Here is a 20,833-nt window from a genome sequence, read left to right as displayed (position 1 = left end):
CGCACGGGTGGTTTGAAGTGACGCCATAACTCTTACCTGTACACTGCAGCATTCTGCGTTAACTTCTCAGCTCAAAGGACAACTGAAGGGGATTTGTACCTCAAAATGACGAACGCAACCTCCTGGAGCCTATGTCTCCACAACTACGTCTCCTGGATATGATATACAACTGATAGATTTTCCATGATACAATCGAGTTTAGTTGCTCGGAAACATCACCTGATTCCATTGTGAATATCTTCTTTGTCCGTTAATGTAGCTGAATAAAATATTCCAGACATTTCAAAGCTTCCTGTGGTCTTCAGCAACGATCATTACGAACTGCCATGCGCAGACATCAAACTCCTTTTCAGCCTACTTCCCTTATTTGAAAAAAAAAAAGCTTACGCAATCTCCATGCTGTCCGCGTATCCCCGACTTACCAACTTTTGAATACCAGAATGAAACTCTCATAAGTCCGTGTCTGTATGTGTATCTCTCCATTAGGTGCTAGGCAACGGCTCGATAAATACGTCAACAAAGAATTGTTCCAAGCGTCTTTCTCTATGCGGGTTATCTAGTATCAGAGGAAAGTAGACAATCAATTCTTCCCAGAACTTTCTTTCTTTTTCAAACAATACTCAGCACGGAAAATGTCAAACTGTCCATTTCTCTACTGAAAGTTTGAGTAAATGAGGTCCAATAAAACCGCAGCTCACGTGACTCAGACAGCGTGTGTCGTTAGCAGTATTAAGGTTGGTGGAAGAACTGCTGAATGAAAGAAACAGCTAGAAAAACCTAGACGTAGATGGGAACTGTCAGATCTGAGATAAATAGGATAGGGAAATGGACTAGATTGATCGGACTCACGAAAGGGATCAGCGACGGGCTCCTGTGACCATGGTAATAAACCTTCGTGTCCCATAAAATGTTGAGAAATTCTTGAGTGGCTGAGCGGTTTTAGAAAAAAAAATCTCAACACCATGAAGTTAGTTAAACCTCACATATTTTGAACACTGCAACTGAAATAATATATTTTGAATAGACATAGACTGATATTGAGGCTCAATTTGCCTGAAATCCAACCCCTACTTATTTCTTGTTGGGTTACGAGCATGGCATTCAGCTGCAGATAACACAAAATTAACAAAGACCGTATTCAATTTTAAAGAAAATTTCAAAAGATTCACACACCTCAGAGGTGCTTTAGACTTAAAATTATAAGATTATAAGAATCAGCGGTGACTTAATGCACTAAAATCTTCTTGAGAGATCAGCCTTGTCGATGCTGAGATAAGAAACAAAGTTTCGGTGACATTCTCCATCTCCATCTTCAGGGTCGGTGTGGCCATCGCGATACATCGCAGACATACACGATGTATACATAATGGTCTGTCAATGCAATATATCATCCTATTGGTGCAACGGATGACAGAGGGGGATACTGACAATGGTCGTTAATTTAAAAACTTCAGTTTAAGCAGCTGGTCAAGTGGGTTGCTTCTTAACAGTGTGTCCAGACTGTACAGCGTCAGGAAATAGAATGACTGTTGAATTAGAAAATATCTGAAAGGACACGGTCGTAGTGTAATGAAATAATATCCAGGTAATGCTGGAAGGGCCTGAGGAAAAAACTTGGAAAAGATTCGAGCCCAACACCTCACAGGTTGAAGCCCGGGGAACTACCGCTGTGCCAGCTCGCTCAGTTTCTTGGTAATGTTTTACAAAATAATCTGTTTGGAATACGATGGCGAAGAGATGTATACCAAACAAGGCTAACGTGTCGCATATGCGATTGTCATGACTGTACGGGACAGCATTGTTTTCATACGCATACTCAGAACGGGCTTAAGACCACATCTCATACTGGTCTGTGCTACAAAGCAAAATAAAATTTCTTGCCTGTTTAAAACTGGTTCCTTTTCTTTGCAATAAGAAAAAAAAAACTGGACACATCAAATAAGGCTATGAAGATGTTTTTCTTTTTGTATTTGTCAACGGAGCCAGTTGCGCATTTTCATTATACACACACATACACACACATCTCCCGCGTCTTCTGTTCTATCCATGTATGAAGATCTTCGAGCAATATCGGCTTATAGTCCTCAATGCGATTAATTTATTTCTCACTGCGGACTTCACGCACTCACAACCCACTCATAACATCAAATATTGAAAGAAAATACAAGAAGCTCTAAACTACCATTTGTCATAAGAATGACGACAGTTGACGAGAGAGAGACTACTGCTGGCAGATCCACCTATCGGCAATATTAGTACCATCTGTGACTAGCGCGTGCTGCCCTCTATCTTTGCTCTGGTGTATCGGATCATGTTTAGAAGCGAAATATAAAGTTACATTGTTACGCATTTCACTCCACTGATAATGATTGTGCCTTATTCCGTCTTCGCTCCGTATCGCCGAAGTTTCGGAGGTACATATTGCCCCTATCTTCAGGGTAGAAGTGAGGATATCCACGTTCATGTATATATGCTTTTTGGTAAAACGAGGACATACCTATTCATAACTTGAAGTTTATCATAAGGACAATTCTATACTTTATGTTTGTGTGTTGGTGGTAGGAGTGATTATTTGACGACGTTTTCAGTGTGATGATGGGTGAATAATTATTTGGAAATAATTTTGTAAGAAGTGTTATTGGTCTAACTCAGGTACCATCTCTGTATTTGCTAGGAGGGATTGAGGAAAACCATGCTAAACCTCAGATAGGATTCGTAATATTCGTGCAGAGCACCTCCACGCCAGCCCGTCGGTCACTTAATTGCGTCGTGACATTGGTTGTGCTGCTCTGTGGGAGATACGGGTACAGATCACTTCAATTCTGACACTTAAAACTTCCCCATAGTTCGCAGTTCCTGAACATATATGAATAACTGCGTAATTATTGCCAATTTAAATTCCGCCTTGATTTTCATTAGGCACAACTTAAGCACACGGAAGGAGAGGGTTGCAACACGAAAATGTTGCTGAACTCAACATGTAAAATCCCAGAATAAACATATATTTGCATCACTTTCTTTATTCATATCTCCCATTCAATTGTCAACGGGTTTCTGGGTTGTCACTCTGAGTAGTTAGAAGAGAGCACGATGTTTCGGTGGAATATATCGCCTCTATCTTCACAGTCGAAAAGTACGTTAAGCAAGAAACCAGCAGAAACGGGCGGAAAACTTAATGATACTAAATACCATATTTTTCAGCCACCACGCGGCAGCATAGTCGGTTGAGGCACTAAGCTACAAGCAGGAAGGTCGTGGTCTCGATTCCCGATGAGGTCATTGAATTCTTCAGTCGACCTAATCCTTCCAGCCGCGCTATGGCCCTGGGGTCGACTCAGCCTCTAACAGAAATGAGTACCAGGAATCTTCTTGTGGGTAAATGGCGGCCGGCGCGTGAGGCTAACAACTTCACCGCCATCTGTGAGCCGATTGTCTACAAAATGTGGGAACTTCGAGGGCCTGTTACAGGGATAACTTTAGCTTTTTCACAGACTTTGCCCCGAGAGAAGTACAGACCGAATCTCTATACCAAGTGGGAGAAATGTAAGTAACGGCATCAGTCCATGCTACTAAGTATATCCGAAAAATACCATGAAGCGGGCAGAATTTCGTCACTGAATTCATCCAGCCATATAATTTCAACTTTCTCTCACCTGATATGGAAATCTGTATATCATTCACACATTACATAAGCGTCCCTGGATGGGGAATCAGCTTTTACTAATAAAAGCAATGTGAACAAATACTTGGGGCAGGTCAGTGCAATGGTAAACCTTGGGTGTACAGACGGGACATAAGGAATGTAACCAGGCAGTCTGACTAGCCGAAGGCTTTCATAATTTTTGGTTTTGTCTCTAAAGGCGAATGTTAGGATAGTATTTTCATATAAGCCACAATGGACTCTATATAAAGTTATATTTGATTAACTTCCATATAATTCAAAGATTTAAACGGCCGTGACGGAGTTCATGAGGCCCAGTCTGCGGACTCCCTACTGTGGCGGCCCGGGTTCTATCCCATGTTAGATCTTGTAAGATTTACGATGGACGAAGTGGCAATGTGACATTCCAACAACTTATCTCTACATTCGTTAATAGAAGACGCAATACAGTCTCGCTACTGATAGAGTTTTCGTTAAATACTCACTCACCCACTCACTCATGGAGCTGAACCTTCTTGAGAAGTCACCAATTGTGCAGCTACTCAAGAACTTCCCAGCATTTAATTGACACCGAAGGTTCATTACCGTGTTCACAAGGGCCCTCCAGCGGTCCCTATCCTGAGCCAGATCAAATCAATCCATACCATCCCATTCGATCTCTCTGAGATCCATTTTAATATTGTCCACCCAATTACACCTTGGTCTTCCCAGTGGTCTACTTCCTTCCAGCTTTTCCGCCAATATCATACATGCATTTCTCCTCTTCCCCATTTGTGCTACATATCTTGCCCATCTCATCCTCCTTGACCTGATCATTCTAATTATACTTGGAAAAGCGTACAATTTATGAGGCTCCTCGTTATGTCGTTATAACGCCTTTCGTTAAAACAGCGTCTTTAAATAACCCAATAATTAGTCAATTTATCCTGACCTAGGTGACGCCAGTGTAAGGGTATCAGCAAAACAGGCCTCCCTGTGCCTTCATCTTCTTTGGATTTTGTTGTTTACTCACTCCTGAACACAATGGCATAACAACCCGAAGTTTCGCCATGTTTTCACGCCACCTTAACGGCTACTGGATCCATCTATCGGAGTTGATTGCAGAGTAGGTAAGATATATACGAGTTCTTCAGAAGGCTGGTCGCCTGTTTATGTCTGTTTTTGTTAAGTACCTTAGCCATTCTAATCAGATTTTAACATCTTTCAGATAATGAAGAAAGCAGTATTCTGGGATGTGGCACCGTGTAGATGTGGTGTTATCCGACATTTCGGAGGAACGTATCGCCTCCGTCTTCAGGGTAGAAGAAAAAATAAGAAATCCGCAAGCGAAGAGACCGTGAGAACCGGTATAAACAGAGCAGTCTTCATAGCCACCGCCGTGAAAACCTCAAATCTTACATCTTTCAGATAATGGGCATCAGCATATCGGCTGATGCCATGACAAAAAGCAACTCAAAATGTAATTCTAGAACACATAAACGTACTGTTCCTTTCTGAACTGTCGTCAAACTTTGCTCAGAAGCAAAGATTCTGATTGAATTACTTTATCCCTAAAAGACCTCATTAAATTATAAACATAAACCATAAAAGAAAGTGTACTTTATAGGTATGAATATGGTTTGTCATTAAATACCTGAAGTTAAAAAATTGTAACATTTTCGAGACACTTCAATGAGTTTGGGGGGGGGTAGGCTAAATGTGTTCATTCACTGCAGTGGTTTGGTAATGGTGGTTGTGCCCCCTCAGTGGGGCTACTGCTGGGTTGCGGGAAGTTCAGGAAATTCTGAGAAAGAGGCACGGTAGAACTGAATTGATTATGAAACCATTCCTATGCTTAATTAATTAGCCACCACGCCATGAAAATCTATTTGAGAGTGAAGTTATAGCGTAACCATTCTTGATCTTGCCACTGGATGGCAGCGAGTGGTGAGCTTCACGCCCCGGCCGCATTACTCCCTGGTAAAGAGCTCCAGGTACCCATTGGATAGGAGACTGGGTGGGCTTTAGATTTGGTCTCGACGCTGTGGACCCGTTGCTGCATCCAGGCTGCACTGAACTGATTATCATTCTCAATATATCAGAGACTTTGTTTAATTTCACACATTTGTAAAATCTAGATAGACCGCCTCTGTGTTCTAGTGGTCAGAGTTCCTGGCTACAGATTCAGAGGTTCCGGGTTCGATTCCCGGAGTTACCAGATTGTATTGGGTCTGGAATGGGCGGCTCCGGTCTAGAAAGCCGAGATTAATGGCCGAGGGGATTCGTTGTGCTGACCACGTGACACCCTCTATCCGATAAAGTCGGCACTATCTTCGCTGACAAGCGGCGGTCACTCTGTCGGTATAGTTTTCTTGCGGACTAAAGCCACGGAGTTCCTTTGTTTGTTCTAAATTGAGATAAATGCTATTGAGATAAATTTCAAGTATCTTGATTATAAAATAGAAACGTTGAAAAATCTCTTCTTACTTCCACACAGAAAGTTAATCTTGAAACGAAAACTTTGCTAAGCAAAGGGGGCGCTGTTACATATTTGAAATACATTGGAGCGAGGACCTGGATGATAAGAGGTTTTGAGTTGGTTATTTAATGACTCCATCAGTATCAAGAATATGACAGGATAAATGCTGAATATGGAATGAGAATTGGCAGGAGAAACGGGAGTACTCGAAGAAACCCGCCCGCCGCAGTGATTCAGATACCAGGGGTTGTGCCTACCAGAATTCCGAAAGATGTGCTACAAAACCAAGCGGATAATTGCAATGCAGCAAATAAATTACATCTGAAAATGTGAGGGAGATGAATGAGAGTTATGCCTGTCTTGTTCTCAGCCTGAGGTACGCATGAGGATGTATGAAGCTGCAACGCGTGAGAAATGGAACAGGGGTACAGTAAGAGGAGATGGACGAAGAGAAGGGTGAATGTCCATCAGAGAAGCAAAAAGAGAGAATTAAGAATAATAAAAAAGAAGACAGAAGTAAAATGAAGGGCAGAGTAGGGGAACATGTGTTGGTACTCGCATATGTGGCCTGGTGCAGTTTGTGGGACATGGCGTCTGGGATAGGCTGACCCTCGTACCGTGTAAGTAAACCTAACACACAATTACACGTCACGACTCACGGCAGTACGTCATTAATTTGACATTAATGGCTCTAAATGTGAGTATTCTATAAATTTTAATGTCTCCCTAAATTTCCGTGTTTATGTATTAATTTATATAAAAAAAGAGCTTATGTATTCATTACAGAAAAGTAATATGGATTACGGCCTTTGTAGTGGAGCAAATTCAGTTGTTACAGCAACTCATGTTCAAAGCCTGTAATTATTGCTTCCTGTTCAAATTTTGTCTTATCATTGTGCCAAATGTATACAGCGGCTCGAAGAATCAGACATTTCCGAGTATGTTATTGGGTGGTTAGATAAGTGTAGATGTGTGGATTTGCAACAGACAGAGTGGAGTCTAATTACAGAAGGAATAGCTGCTAATAACAATGACGTAACACACAACAGCTCATCCGAAGTTCCTCTCACTAGTATTTTTGTTTCCTTTGCAACTGAATGTACAAACAATATTTATGTAATTTTAAAAATCGTAAACAGACCTATGATTTTCTAAATTGGTTGACTACTGGACGTTGTTAAGTTACAAGAAAAAGGGGGGAAGGTGGGTGTAATGTGAGATATTACGGCCGCGCCATAGCTCAAGCAGTTAGTGGCTGGCTTCCCACTGCGGCGGCCCACGTTCGATCCCGGGACTGGTCAAGTGGGATTTGTGGTGGATAAAGTGGCGCTAGGGCGGGTTTTCTCCGAGTACTTCGGTTTCCCCTACCAATCTTCATTTCACCAAATTCTTCATCATCATAATCACCCGGGGCAGGCTACAATAGGCCAATCAGTGGCCGCCGTGCCCAGTAGACCCAGTTGGACTCCACCTTCCACTAAGTGAATTTAAAAAAAAAAGTGAGATATTTAAAATAGAAGTTGTCCTTGAACATTTTCCCTGAGAAGTTGTTCCAATAATTCGGAATTATTAGTTGCAATTTATTTCTAATTTCATGTGAAAAGACAATGTGTATATTTCCTCACGTTCAATTTCTTCGTTCTTAACCGTTTATAAAATGAACGCCTGTCATGATTTGTGTTCATTTCGAATTCAATTTCCTGATATTTTAACGTCAAAACAAGGAAATTTCGCCCAACGTGTGGTTCACGAAACGACACAAAAATATCCATGGTTTAGTATTGTTACTAATCATGCAACACTGTTGGGTCGAACGAACTCAACGGGCAGCTGACTGGGTGATTCATCTACTTCTGCTTGGACGGTTAATGCGTTCATACAGGCATTTTCATTGTTCATTCTAAGAATCTGTCGGCGCCTAGGAAAAACAGCAATGCATGGCAGGATGACGGATGAACTGGAATGGATTTGGAAGGATACAGTCGTTACCCGATCGACGGCTGTCTATCTACGGCTCTACAGTCCTTCTTCGACCTTGGCTGATTTTCAGTTACTTAATCCTACATACAGTCGGTAGCACTCCTTGGAAGGGGATCAGCATTTCGCAAGGCCGCTACTTACACCCAGAGCAACATTAACACAGAATAAACGTACATAGATTTCAATATGAATGTCCTGATTTTAGGACATGTTGAACAAAACGTTTGCATTTTTACTCTTACGTCACTGATGTGTTCGTTATATATGATCCCAGCTGAGCAACTACCAGCTCCTTGACACATGCAACTTGATGTTTCCACATTGTAATTTGAAGGTTTCAATCAGCCGGTATGCTAGCCGTTTGTACTCCCCGCTGTTGCGACAATCTAACTTCGCCCCCACTACGACCACCGTACATTACTTTATCACCATTCCTGCTGTCTTGGAAATGTCCCCGGCGGTGATTACCACCCATATCGCTGGATGATCACACGATCAGGCATACTATTTTGGCCAACTGTACGTCCAGACATAATACGCATACATGCAAATTCCAGAACAAAATGGCACATTTATTTGTTTAACAATACTTTCAATAGCTCGGGGTGCACTGCAGGAATTTGATGCATTCACTACGTCCTAGGATGTGCTGTCTTGTAGTCCAATAGATGTTCCGACGTTTCGGAAGCAAAATCTTCCCCCTTCTTCAATGTTGAACAGTAAGTCAAGCTAAGGTTCAGGAAGAAGAAAGCAACTCTGGTTGCTATCACTTCTTGCTGGTTATTTGCTTGGCTGAATCCTCTGTCTCATGTTCCTCCGAAATGTCGTTGAATTTCTACAAGATTAAACGGCGTGCAATTTCAGAACTAAGCTTCGATGGTTGGACGGATCGGAGAGGGTGATGAAGGAAGTGCCCATGGCCTAATTTTAAGGTACTTGCGGGAGTGTGATTGACGTAACTGAGTAAAACAATGGAAAACCTCGGCCGAGATTCAAACCGAGTTTATCCGGAATACAAGTCAAACACATCACCGCTTGAACGGACTTGCTAGGTTCATGTGTGATAATGTACATATGCATACGGAGCTATCAGATGCATGTGACAAGGAGTGGGTCACAGAGCCAGTCTAGATGGTGTCCAGAGGATATAAATCACTTCTCCTTTATACACCGCGGCGCTGCTAGAGCCCAGTTTTAATGGGAGTAAGAAGCAGAGACAATCAGGCTTAAAATATGGTGATAAGCCCAAAGGAGGGGCTCGACACAGGGACAGTCAGTTTAAAGTGATGTGGAGGCATTCAGTCGCTTGGCTTCCGGTACAATGCACCATGCTTTTCATATTTAAACACATTGAAACTTTAAAGAGAGGAGATTGAACTCGGCTAATGCTTGCTACCATTCAGTCCAGAACCTTTTGTCTTCTCGTCTGTTGTCTAAGAACATAAAAAAAATATGCAAAACTATAATTTTGCCTGTGGTTCTGTGTGGGTGTGAAACTTGGTCTCTGACATTAAAGGAGGAACATAGACTGAGGATGTTTGAGAACAGGGTGTTGAGGAGAATATTTGGACCGAAGAGAGATGAAGTGACAGGAGGTTGGAGAAAACTGCATAATGAGGAGCTTCATAACTTGTACTCTTCTCAAAGTATTAGAATGATCAAGTCAAGGAGGTTGAGATGGACAGGGCACGTAGCACGAATGGGGAGATGATGAATGCATGTAGGATTTTGGTCGGAAAGCCGGACAGAAAGAGACCACTATTAAGACCAAGACACAGGTGGGATGATAATAGAGAAATAGCATGGAGTGGTATGGACTGGATTGATCTGGCTCAGGATAAGGACCACTTGCGAGCTGTTATGGATACGGTAATGAACCTTTTGGTTCCATAATATTGTAACGTGGATGATCAGAGCGTTGCTAGTTACCGGACCGGTAAACACACGCGATACACGCTCGTAACAATGGAACAACGAGGTTACGCAACCCGCTTCTAGGCAACGGTTCAGTAAAAATTTCCGCACAATGACGTCACACTGCCACATTAACATCACGTGACTTGTTTCTATGGTCGATTCGGAGGCTATATAACGAGATTCCAGGAATAAGTAAGGCACTGTTTCAGAGTATGTCAGAGTGTTTAAGTGTCTGAGTGTTCTCGATGGAAGATATCCAGAGAAATTTCGTCGTGTGAAGACTTGGCCTGTGATTAGAAGACTGTATTAATGGGTAATACTTGGAGCGATTTGCCGCGCTAGTTTCTGTGTTGAGATCCATTAACAGGAGAGGACTAGTGTGCGTGTGTGTGTGTGTGTAACAGTGAATTTTGAAGTGTGCAAATCAGATTTAGCGCTGGATTTGAGTGTGGTTAAGAGAGGGAATGTAACCAAGGTGCTAATAAATCCAATCATCCGAACTAGAACCCGTCATTTACGTCACGCGTACCACCCTACACGTGACAATATAATTGGAAGTTCTTGAGTAGCTGAGCACCTGGAGACTTCTCAAGAAGGGTTCGGTTCCATGGAGTTAATACAAGTATGAGTCAGCATGTTAAAATAATCATAAACACGGTAATGACTGTATACGTCATCAGTGGCTACGGACGAAGGAATATAGAGAACTGTGCGCAAGTCGATAGCGTCAGAGGAGAGAGGGTAACAATCGATCCTGCTTCGATTTTCTACCTCGACTAAGAGGCACCAGGAGCCACACCCAACGTGAACTCTCATAATCCTTCCGAAATATTCTCAAGACGGTCGGAAGTCTTATTCATGAAATCACAGCAAAGGACTGACACGATTACAACTTTCTAAAAAAATTATTCACAAATCATACAAATGTCTTCATTGTTTTCACTTCATCCACGTGACGGAAAGAATACATTTAATTGTATAAATATGGTTACTGCATGACGACTACTAAGTTCAACCGGGCCCGCGCCATAGTTAAAGCTGTTAGTCGCTGGCTTCCCATCGCGGCGTCCCGGGTTCGATTCCGGGGTCTCGTTAAGTTGGATTTGTGGAGGGCAAAGTGGCGCTGGGGAGGGTTTTCTCCGAGTACTTCGGTTTCCCTTGCCAATCTTCATTCCACCAAATTCTCCGTCATCATAATCACCCGGGGCAGGCTACAATAGGCCAATCAGTGGCCGCCGTGCCGAATGAAGCCAGTTGGACTCCAGCCCGCACTATGCGAATTGAAAACATAAAAAAAAAGGTTCAACCGGACAACGATTTAGTATTTTGTTTTCACGTCTTCTACACAACACTTCAACTGATGCTCGGGTCTGTGTGATTCTGCTTAGAATGTTCTGGTGTAAGTGTAATCTTATTACTACTACGCTGGTACAATTTGCTTCGGCCAGCATGAGACCATCATCAGGTAAGGCGATGCAGTGCGCAAGCTGCTAAAGCGTTCAAATTCTTAACGTCCATGTATTTATCGTCCGTCAATGTTGCAACACTTGTTTATTCACTACTTAATCTTAATCTTAGTTTAACATTTTATACACTTTGACACAACATGTTTCGGCCCCAAACGGCCATCTTCAGGTGTCTTGATATGTTACAAATACTTTATTAAATTATGTTGAAACTGCTGCACTGTGATATCCCGTGTTAATTCTCTTTTCAAGGTAAAACAAGATAAAATCCATTAAAATTTCTATTTCACGTAACAAGGGGTGACGCCCTTTATTCATAAAATGATGCCTGTCCCAGGCGTTTTGTTTCGGCAGCTTGACCTTCAAGCAATGGACGTCACCCCTTGTTACGTGAAATAGAAATTTTAATGGATTTTATCTTGTTTTACCTTGAAAAGAGAATTAACACGGGATATCACAGTGCAGCAGTTTCAACATAATTTAATAAAATATTTGTAACATATCAAGACACCTGAAGATGGCCGTTTGGGGCCGAAACATGTTGTGTCAAAGTGTATAAAATGTTAAACTAAGATTAAGATTAAGTAGTGAATAAACAAGTGTTGCAACATTGACGGACGATAAATACATGGATGTTAAGTTAAACAATTACAACAGGATGCTGAAATACAGAATTAAAATTCTTAGTCCAGATAATGGGCTAAAACAAGGCTGAAATCTAAATTAAATTGAAATTAAATATTTTACAATTATATTTTGTTCCTTCTTGTTTATCGGAAGCCATGAGAGCTCAGTCGGTGGGATACTGGCTGGACAACTGGGGTTCGATTCCCGACAGTGGAAGAGATACTTCTCTTTCCTGCAGCGACTAGACCGAATATGAGGCCCACCCAGCCTCTCATCCATTGGGTACAGGAGGTTTCTTCTCCGGTTGTAAAGCGGCAGGAACGTGAAGCTGAACACTCACCTCCATTACTGCCGAGGTCAAGAATGATAGAGCTAGTATTTTTAACTGTGGCATCATCTATGTCCGAATATAGAGACCCACAGTTTTTGGAAGATCTGTAAAATTACTGTTGAACAGCGTAATTGTTGAAGAATGCCGCATTCTGGGATGTGGCGCCGTTTAGATCTTGTACGAACCGACGTTTCGGATAAAAGTATCTCCTCCATCTTCAGGGTAGAAAAATCCGCTATCGAGGACGTGGATTTTTCTACCCTGAAAATGGAGGAGACACATTTATCCGAAACGTCGGTTCACACAAGATCTACACGGCACCATATCCCAGAAGACGGCATTCTTCATATTCACCGCTGTGAAAATCTCAAATGTTACGACGTAAATATTAGTCTGCAAGCAAGTTTTCTGGTTGCCAACCATCCCCCCTTTACTTGGAGAAATCCTTATGCAACGGTCATAATTATGAGTATAATAGCGAATTTATGATATTAAGATAAATGATGATATTAAATTAGCCGTACACATAATATACAAATATGGAAACAAAATTATATTCACTTATTCTTCCAGAAAACCATAAACTGTGTGGCAGAAATAATAATAATATGGAATTAAAATCAAAACTCAAGGAACCTCGAAAGAATCATTTCGCACAAAACTGACGGTTAAACGTAATTCGTGTGACATCCAGAATTACTGGATTTTTTTTATTTTGTCCATCATCCGGTATTCTAAAGGACACAACGTTTCGGAAACAGGATCTGTTTCCGTCCTCAGGTGAGTATGGAGCAATTTTCTTCGTTGCATCCCTCAGAAAGAGCTAACCTCAATCACAGATCCAATTTACGAAACGGTGTGCTCTTCAGAATGCCTTACGACGGAAAAATCTGAAGAAGAAAAAAAAAAAGTAATTGTGAGTGCTACACACCATGGTCAGAACCTTCCAGAATCCAGTAAAACCCGGAATATCATATTAACGGAACGAAAATAAAGAGTTTAAGTGAATCGGCACAGAACGCAAGTGCCTACGGTTAAAATGCCACTATTTTAAAGGTTTAAAAATATAATTCTTTTTACATATTATGAGAAAATATTATATTTTTAGATTATTATCGAACCCTACACACGATTTATTGGAGCAGCTGTTGTTATGATTTTGTAACAATTCTGTCAGCAAAAGAGACATTTGGAAGATCTATGAATAAGTGAGAGGATAATACTAAAATGGATATTAAAAGAATAATGAGGTTGGTTTCATCTGACTGAGAATATGGATCAGTAGTGGGCTCTTGTGAATACTAGCAATTTCTTGAGTAAGTTACATACTTAGATAGTCTGTTACTAATACATCATTGACGGCTGATAAATCGGCAGTTGATAGAATAATGTACTTGGGCCTCCAAGTTACCCGTTAATGTGACCGACATCAGACCTTTCTATACTGGGTCTCTTAATGATATAAATGGGCTATTTGTAATGTAAATTCCTGTCTAAAAATCGAGATTAACGGCCGTGGGATCTGTTGCGCTGACCACGCGACACCCTCTTACCCGCTAAAGTTGGCACCAACTTCGCCGACAAGCTGCGGTCGCTCGGTCGGTATAGTTCGCTTGTGGACTACAAGCCACTGAGCTTTTTTATTTGTAATGTAAATATTGGAAAAATATTTTGTATATTTTGCCGACCATAGTGTTCGTGCGACTAGGGTTTGAATCCCACCCGAGAAATGGATTTTGGTGTTATTCTGTGCAGGTAGGCGGCCTTGCAATTGACCGATCCCCCGGCTAAGGAGTCCTACAACTCTCCGAAAAATACGTAATAGTTCCTGACTTAATCTGAGGCAGAGGGCAAAGGAACAAAAATAATATATTTTTTTATTTTACGTGACGCGAGTTATGGGAGATATGTTTTATTGATGTTACCACAGCATTGTGTTACACAAGGCAATCTTGTTGCCGAAACTTTTGAGTCTGACCAAGCAGATCCTGGTTCGATAGGTCGTGCTTACTTGCTCTGTTCTCCAATATCACAACTACTGCCCTTCCGAGTCCATAAAATGCTAGTGCTTTCTTCAGTAGATAAGCAACTATCAGCTTTCAAAGACGAACTCATTACCATAAAATTACTGATTTAGGTGTTATTGTAAGAGAAATACACTAAAAAGTTGTCCCTGTGCTTAAATAATTAATTATGCTATGAAGACATATGGGGGAGTGGAGGTATAGCTCCACTCTTCTTAATCCCGTCACAAGATGCAAGCGAGTGGCCAGCTTCACGCCCTTGCTACTTTATCCCTGAGGAAAACACTGCGGGAACCATTGGATAGGACTCTGGGTGGGCCCAAAGCCAGTCTGGATGCTGTGAAGAAAAAAATAACTTACCCCTGCCGGGAATCGAACCTTGGCCATCCAGCCTGTAGTCCGTCCCTATAGCGACTAAGCTATCCCGAAAGAGAGATATTGCAAAACCCAAATGATTTATTTTTACACATAAAGGCATATACGTCATTTTTCTATTTTTGGCTATGAGATCAGTTTACTGGAAAAGCCCATAGACCCAAGATGAAGTTATTACAGAGAGAGGGGCCAACTTCCCCTCCCGTCCCCTCCCCCTTCCCTTAAGATGCAAACTTCAGGGAGGAGCTCAAGATGAGCTCGAAGGACGTGTGAGGCGGATCTTCCTGGATCAAAATCCTATTGCCACAATAAATGTGATAGAAAAATGTCAGGGAAGATCCTACGCTGATCCTAGCGTCATTTCTTTTCTGAATGTATTCGGCAAGAAGCACGATAGAACTATATATTATTATTTCTGGAAGGAAACGGATTACCTTTCTAATTTAAATAATAATAAATTAAGATGCAGTTGGATAATTTACACCATATAAAAATTATCAGAGACAGCGAGGGCGAAGCAGGAGCCAAATCATGCAAACAAAACTCCATTACACACGAACTCAGTAGGAGTTAAATATACACCGCAAAAAGAGCACACAGCTCACAATTTAATTGCACTGACTTCAGCAACTGTAACTTCAACACTTAACATCGCCCGCGCCATAGCTCAAGCGGTTAGTCACTGGCTTCCCACCGCGGCGGCACGGGTTCGATCCCGGGTCTGGTCAACTGGAATTTGTGGTGGACAAAGTGGCGCTATGGCCGCTTTTCACCCACTACTACGGTTTCCCCTGCCAATCTTCACTCCACCAAATTCTCCATCATCATAATCTCCACTCACCACTAAGCGAATTAAAGGAAAAAAACACTTAAAATACTGAGACATGACGCCTGAAAGCTGGATGTGTGCAGTCAGAAAAGCACAACAGAGACGTCTGTTGCTAGAAAACGGCTAGCTGAAGCGTTTCCGCTACAAGGAATACGATTGTATAAATCAAAGCGTTGCCTGGAGATTGCCACACGTTTCGTGGCAACAGAGAATAACAGAGGACAATGAACTGTCCGACTGGGTGTTCTATATTCGGTCCGCATGAAGTTATCTCAGTCCGAGATTCAAGGTTCGAGACAGTGGAGATCCAGAGAGAAAATTCGAGAAACTGAGTTACGGTAATTTTGTAAGGTTTGAGGTTTTCACAGCGGGGACTAAGAAGAATGACGTTTTCTGGGATGTGGCGCCGTGTAGATCTTGTGTGGACTGACGTTTCGGAGAAACGTATCGCGAGGAACCAGCTTGAGCAGGTGGCTGCAGACTGAGCTCAGCTACATCCCAGAAGAAGGTATTCTTAAATTTAAATTCTGTCTACATCATTATTAAAGTCTTCATTTTATTTCATCGAGGTTCTTAAAAAATAACTTAGTGTTCATCCCGTGCTACATGTTTCAAAATCCATGCCCAATTATATCTATCAGTCTTCACTATTAGGCTATTAACAAACGAAACAATCTCAGTTTCCTGTGCACTGTTGTCTACTAGGTTAATTCGATTTGTTTTTCCAGTCAATCAATGTCAACACCATTCAGTTATGTTAATAAGCAAAGATCTCGTTAGGGAAATAAGACCAGACAAATTAAGTTGCAAGATGAGACTGTAGGTTTTTGCCCGTCTGTCTGAGGCACGGAACCACCTGGTGCCCTCCAACTGATGTCTGCCTACACCTTTACATCCTCGCCTAAATTCTGCCTAACGAGATGTAATGATCTGTAATTGTGCCTAACGAACTTCTATGAAGAACAATTCGTGCCTAAAGTGATTCTATGGATTTTACCGAGATGCTACAGTCTGTAACTTGTACTTAACGTAATGCTACGAATTGTACCGAGATGCTACAGTCTGTAACTTGTACTTAACGAAATGCTACGAATTGTACCGAGATGCTGCAATCTGTAACTTGTGCTTAGCGAAATGCTACGAATTGTACCGAGATGCTGCAATCTGTAACTTGTGCTTAGCGAAATGCTACGAATTGTACCGAGATGCTGCAATCTGTAACTTGTGCTTAGCGAAATGCTACGAATTGTACCGAGATGCTGCAATCTGTAACTTGTGCTTAACGAAATGCTACGAATTGCAAATTGTGCCTACCGCGCTGCTATAGTGTAATATTTGTGGCCAGAAGTATATCAAAATTTCCAAGCATCGCCTAACTAAATTCCAAGGTTTTCAATTTCTGCCTAACGAGTTGCCATAATTTCCCTACTGTGCTTATTGAAGTGCTATGATCTACAGTTTATGCTTAACTATATTTTAATATTTGCGACTTGTGCTTAAATAAGTACTGTAATTCCCAAATAATTCTCATCGAAATGATTTATTTATAGAAACTGCTCATAGAAATGCTATGAGTTTCACACTGTTCCTATCCAATTACATATGAACACTGAGGTGTATTAAATTAAAAAATTTTCGATATGAATTAATTTTCGCATTAGTAGAAGCTCTTGACTTCCTTCTGAATTCCCGGAACTAGACTTGATTATAACCTATGTCAGAGGATGAAAAAGCCCAGTACAGAAGCCATTGAAAACCTTTTGTAATTTAAAATAAAACTGACCTTACTAGCAGGTTAGCCACACATATTTACATATTTTTTCACCCATGTACAAATGTGTGAACTCCCAGAATTCAAGCTGTGAACAAAACTTTCTCTCCAGACATGCACCTGTCCCTTTATTTATGGAAATATCGTGGCGCCTCCATTTTATTACGTGGCTATTTTAGTAACCACAATTTAAACGTTTACGTCGACGTTAAATGTTTAACAAATGTCGTCTAATGATAAGATAAAAACTGTAATAACATTCTTCTCTTCAGATTCAAATGTGAATAACTTATTTTAATGTCACTGTAGGAAGTAAAATAATTATGTAAATTATAAATTATTTATGTATATAACTAATTAACCGGCAATCGGCATTATGATCAGAGGGTTCTACATCCCTAGAAAGAAAAGAAGCCACATTCTTTCTTGACCCCGAAAGAGCAGTTTGAGTAAAGGAAATGTCGACGTTTCGACGTCGAAATTCCACCTGACCTAAAACACACTAACAGACCACAACGAAGATATTTCATTTTATAATCAGGGATTTGTACATAAAGTAGCGAATTATAAATAATATTTCTATTTTCTAACGCTTAGTTATGAATGTTCTAGAGAAACATAGAGAGCTATACTTTCATAGCCTTCCACAAGATGGCAGGCATGTGTCGGCACACGTACAGCTCTTCATATAAGTGAAAACACATGTAAACGCTGTCATTATATAGGCTTATGTCGCACAGTAGAGCCACACATATATTAATATATTATACGTATATTCCACCTTAATATAAAAGTTCACTTACTTATTAAAGTATCTGAGGGTCTGCAGATAAGTACGTGTATATACGATTACAGTGACCGCGCAGTCTAAGGCATGAACTGTCTTCGCTCGCTCGCACAAGGGGATCATGGGTTCGAATCCCACTTAAGGCATGGATATCTGGTGTGTGTATGCGTTTATTATGTGTTGTGTTACCCTGTGTTTCGATGGCGGTCTTGCGACGTGCTGATGACTCGCCCAAGGAGTCCTACTTTCTGTGAAAATGATTACGGAACTGAATAAGAGGCCGGGGCCCTGACTGGGCTGGAAGAGCCATTGAAAAAACAACATTTTGTGATGTTCTGCTCCTTAGACTGGAACTGCTATTCAGCTAAATAGACATCAAACGAGTATTTCCAAATATTATACAATATATTGAGAAGCCCGGCACTATGCTACAAGCCTGAAGGTCGCGGCTTCAATTCCCGATGAGGTCACTGACAGCTCAGTGAGTGTAGTGACTGGTTATGGGATGGATGACTGCTGTTCGATTCCGGACGGGGGCGAATATTTTACTAATTGCTATTCAGGCTATATAAGCACTGCTGTTCGTACGTCTTATTCAATGAGTTGAGGTTTTTATTTAGTAGAAGTGACCAGAGGAGATTGGTCTAGAAATTAACACAGAGAAAACTAAGTATATGTTACTGTCTCGTCACCAAAATGCAGGGCAAAATCATAACATAAAGAGAGGAAACAGCTGTTTTGAAAATGTGGCGCAGTTCAGATATTTGGGAACGATGATAACAGATCGAAACCTGATTCAGGAGGAAATTGAGAGGCGATTGAACTCGGGTAATGCTTGGTACCATTCAGTCCAGAATCTTTTGTCTTGTCGCCTGTTGTCCAAAAACAAACATTAGAATATACGAAATTATAATTTTGCCTGTGGTTCTGTATCGGTGTGAAATTTGGGCTCTGACATTAAGGAAGGAACATAGACTGAGGGTGCTTGAGAACAGGGTGTTGAGGAGAATATTTGGACCGAAGAGAGATGAAGTGACGGGAGGGTGGAGAAAACTGCATAATGAGGAGCTTCATAACTTGTACTCTTCTCCAAGTATAATTAGAATGATCAAGTCAAGGAGGATGAGGTGGACAGGTCATGTAGCAGGGTGAAGGAGAAGAGGAATGCATATAGGATATTTGTGGGAAAGACAGAAAGTAAGAGACCACTGGGAAGATCAAGGCGTAGGTGGGTGGACAATATCAAAATGGATCTCAGAGAGATATGATGGGATGGTATGGATTGGATTGATCTGGCTCAGAACAGGGACCAGTGGAGGGTTTATGTGAACAAAGTAAATAATTTTCGGGTTCCATAAAATGCTGGGAAGTTCTTGAGTAGCTGCAGAATTGGAGGCTCTTCAAGAAGGACTCAGCTCCATCAGTAAGTAAGCACGAGTAAGTGACCAGAGCGGAAAGCTGAACATTCAACTCCTAAGAATACACTGAACTTTACAGCCGCTTACCCACTGGTCTTCACGACGTGTTGCTTAGCAATACAGGTGAGGAGAGGTTTCTGTTGTAGATACGAGTAGGTCTCTTGGAAAGATTTCATCTTCTTTATAACAGCGTAAGAGACATTCAACCCTCGATACATCGCACGTCCTACACGTCATTTCCGACAAAAGCCTGCCCCGTTTGTCACCCAGAAAGCTTATGAATATTCAGAGGACTTAGTCGTAATAATTTTCTGAAACGGAGTCTGTCCTCATTGGACACGCAAGAAGAAATTCTCCCCACTGCATCAGAAAACCAAAAATGGCGCATGTCCACATCACGTTACAATATCAGTCACGCTACAGAACCATTATTTACTTACTTACTCATGGAGCTGAGCCCTTCTTGAGGAGCTGCCAACTGTGCAGGTACTCAAGAACTTCCCAGCATTTTATGGAACCCAAAGATTCATTACTTTGTTCACATAAACTCTCCATTGGTCCCTGTTCTGAGCCAGATCAATCCAATCCATACCATCCCATCATATCTCTCTGATATCGATTTTAATATTGTCCACCCACCTACGCCTTGGTCTTCCCAGTGGTCTCCTTCCTTCCGGCTTTCCTACCAATATCCTATATGCATTTCTCCTCCCCCCAATTCGTTTTACATGCCATGTCCACTCATCCTTCTTGACTTGATCTTTGTAATTATACTTGGAGAAGAGTAAAAGTTATTAACCATTAACTATGCAAAATAAATATATTCCTATGTAAATTGTCATTCTCTGAAAATAAATGTAATTGTCATAGGAAAGTTAGTAATTAAATTATTAACCAATCGTTAAATCGGAGCTGAAGTCATGAAGTACTTCTGCCAACATTCGTCACAACACTTCAGTCTTCAGGTATGAGTTGAATTATTTAAATTGAAATCGTAAAATTTTGTACTGTGTTTTATAAATTTATTTTTCCCCTGATTTAGGTATTGTTCCAACATGTTTATAGAGACTGAGGAGAAACACGAAAACCCCCAGACAGAATATCCGCTCCCGGGGCTGAGGTTCAAATCCAGGACCTTCGGAATATAACGAAATAGGCCTCCATTATCATAATTTCTGTATTTCTGTAT

At 41.2% G+C, this 20,833-nt stretch overlaps 1 long non-coding RNA gene across 2 annotated transcripts in view; it reads right to left on the bottom strand.

Annotated features, from left to right (window-relative positions):
• The window catches only part of LOC111865760, a 61,745-nt gene extending 46,880 nt beyond the window's left edge, over positions 1 to 14,865 (bottom strand). The window contains exon 1 of one of the 2 annotated variants that reach the window (XR_002843030.2): positions 14,825 to 14,865. This is a non-coding gene — a long non-coding RNA (uncharacterized LOC111865760). Of the gene's footprint in view, positions 1 to 12,229; positions 12,641 to 14,824 lie in introns of those variants that run through there. The other variant, XR_004513157.1, reaches the window with a different exon arrangement.
• Between the last annotated feature and the right edge of the window lie 5,968 nt (positions 14,866 to 20,833).

This window comes from Cryptotermes secundus, unplaced genomic scaffold (genome assembly GCF_002891405.2).
Source record: "Cryptotermes secundus unplaced genomic scaffold, Csec_1.0 scaffold543, whole genome shotgun sequence".
NCBI lineage: Eukaryota > Metazoa > Arthropoda > Insecta > Blattodea > Kalotermitidae > Cryptotermes > Cryptotermes secundus.
The sequence above is the reverse complement of the archived record's forward strand: the minus strand, read 5'-3'. Positions and strand labels throughout refer to the sequence as shown.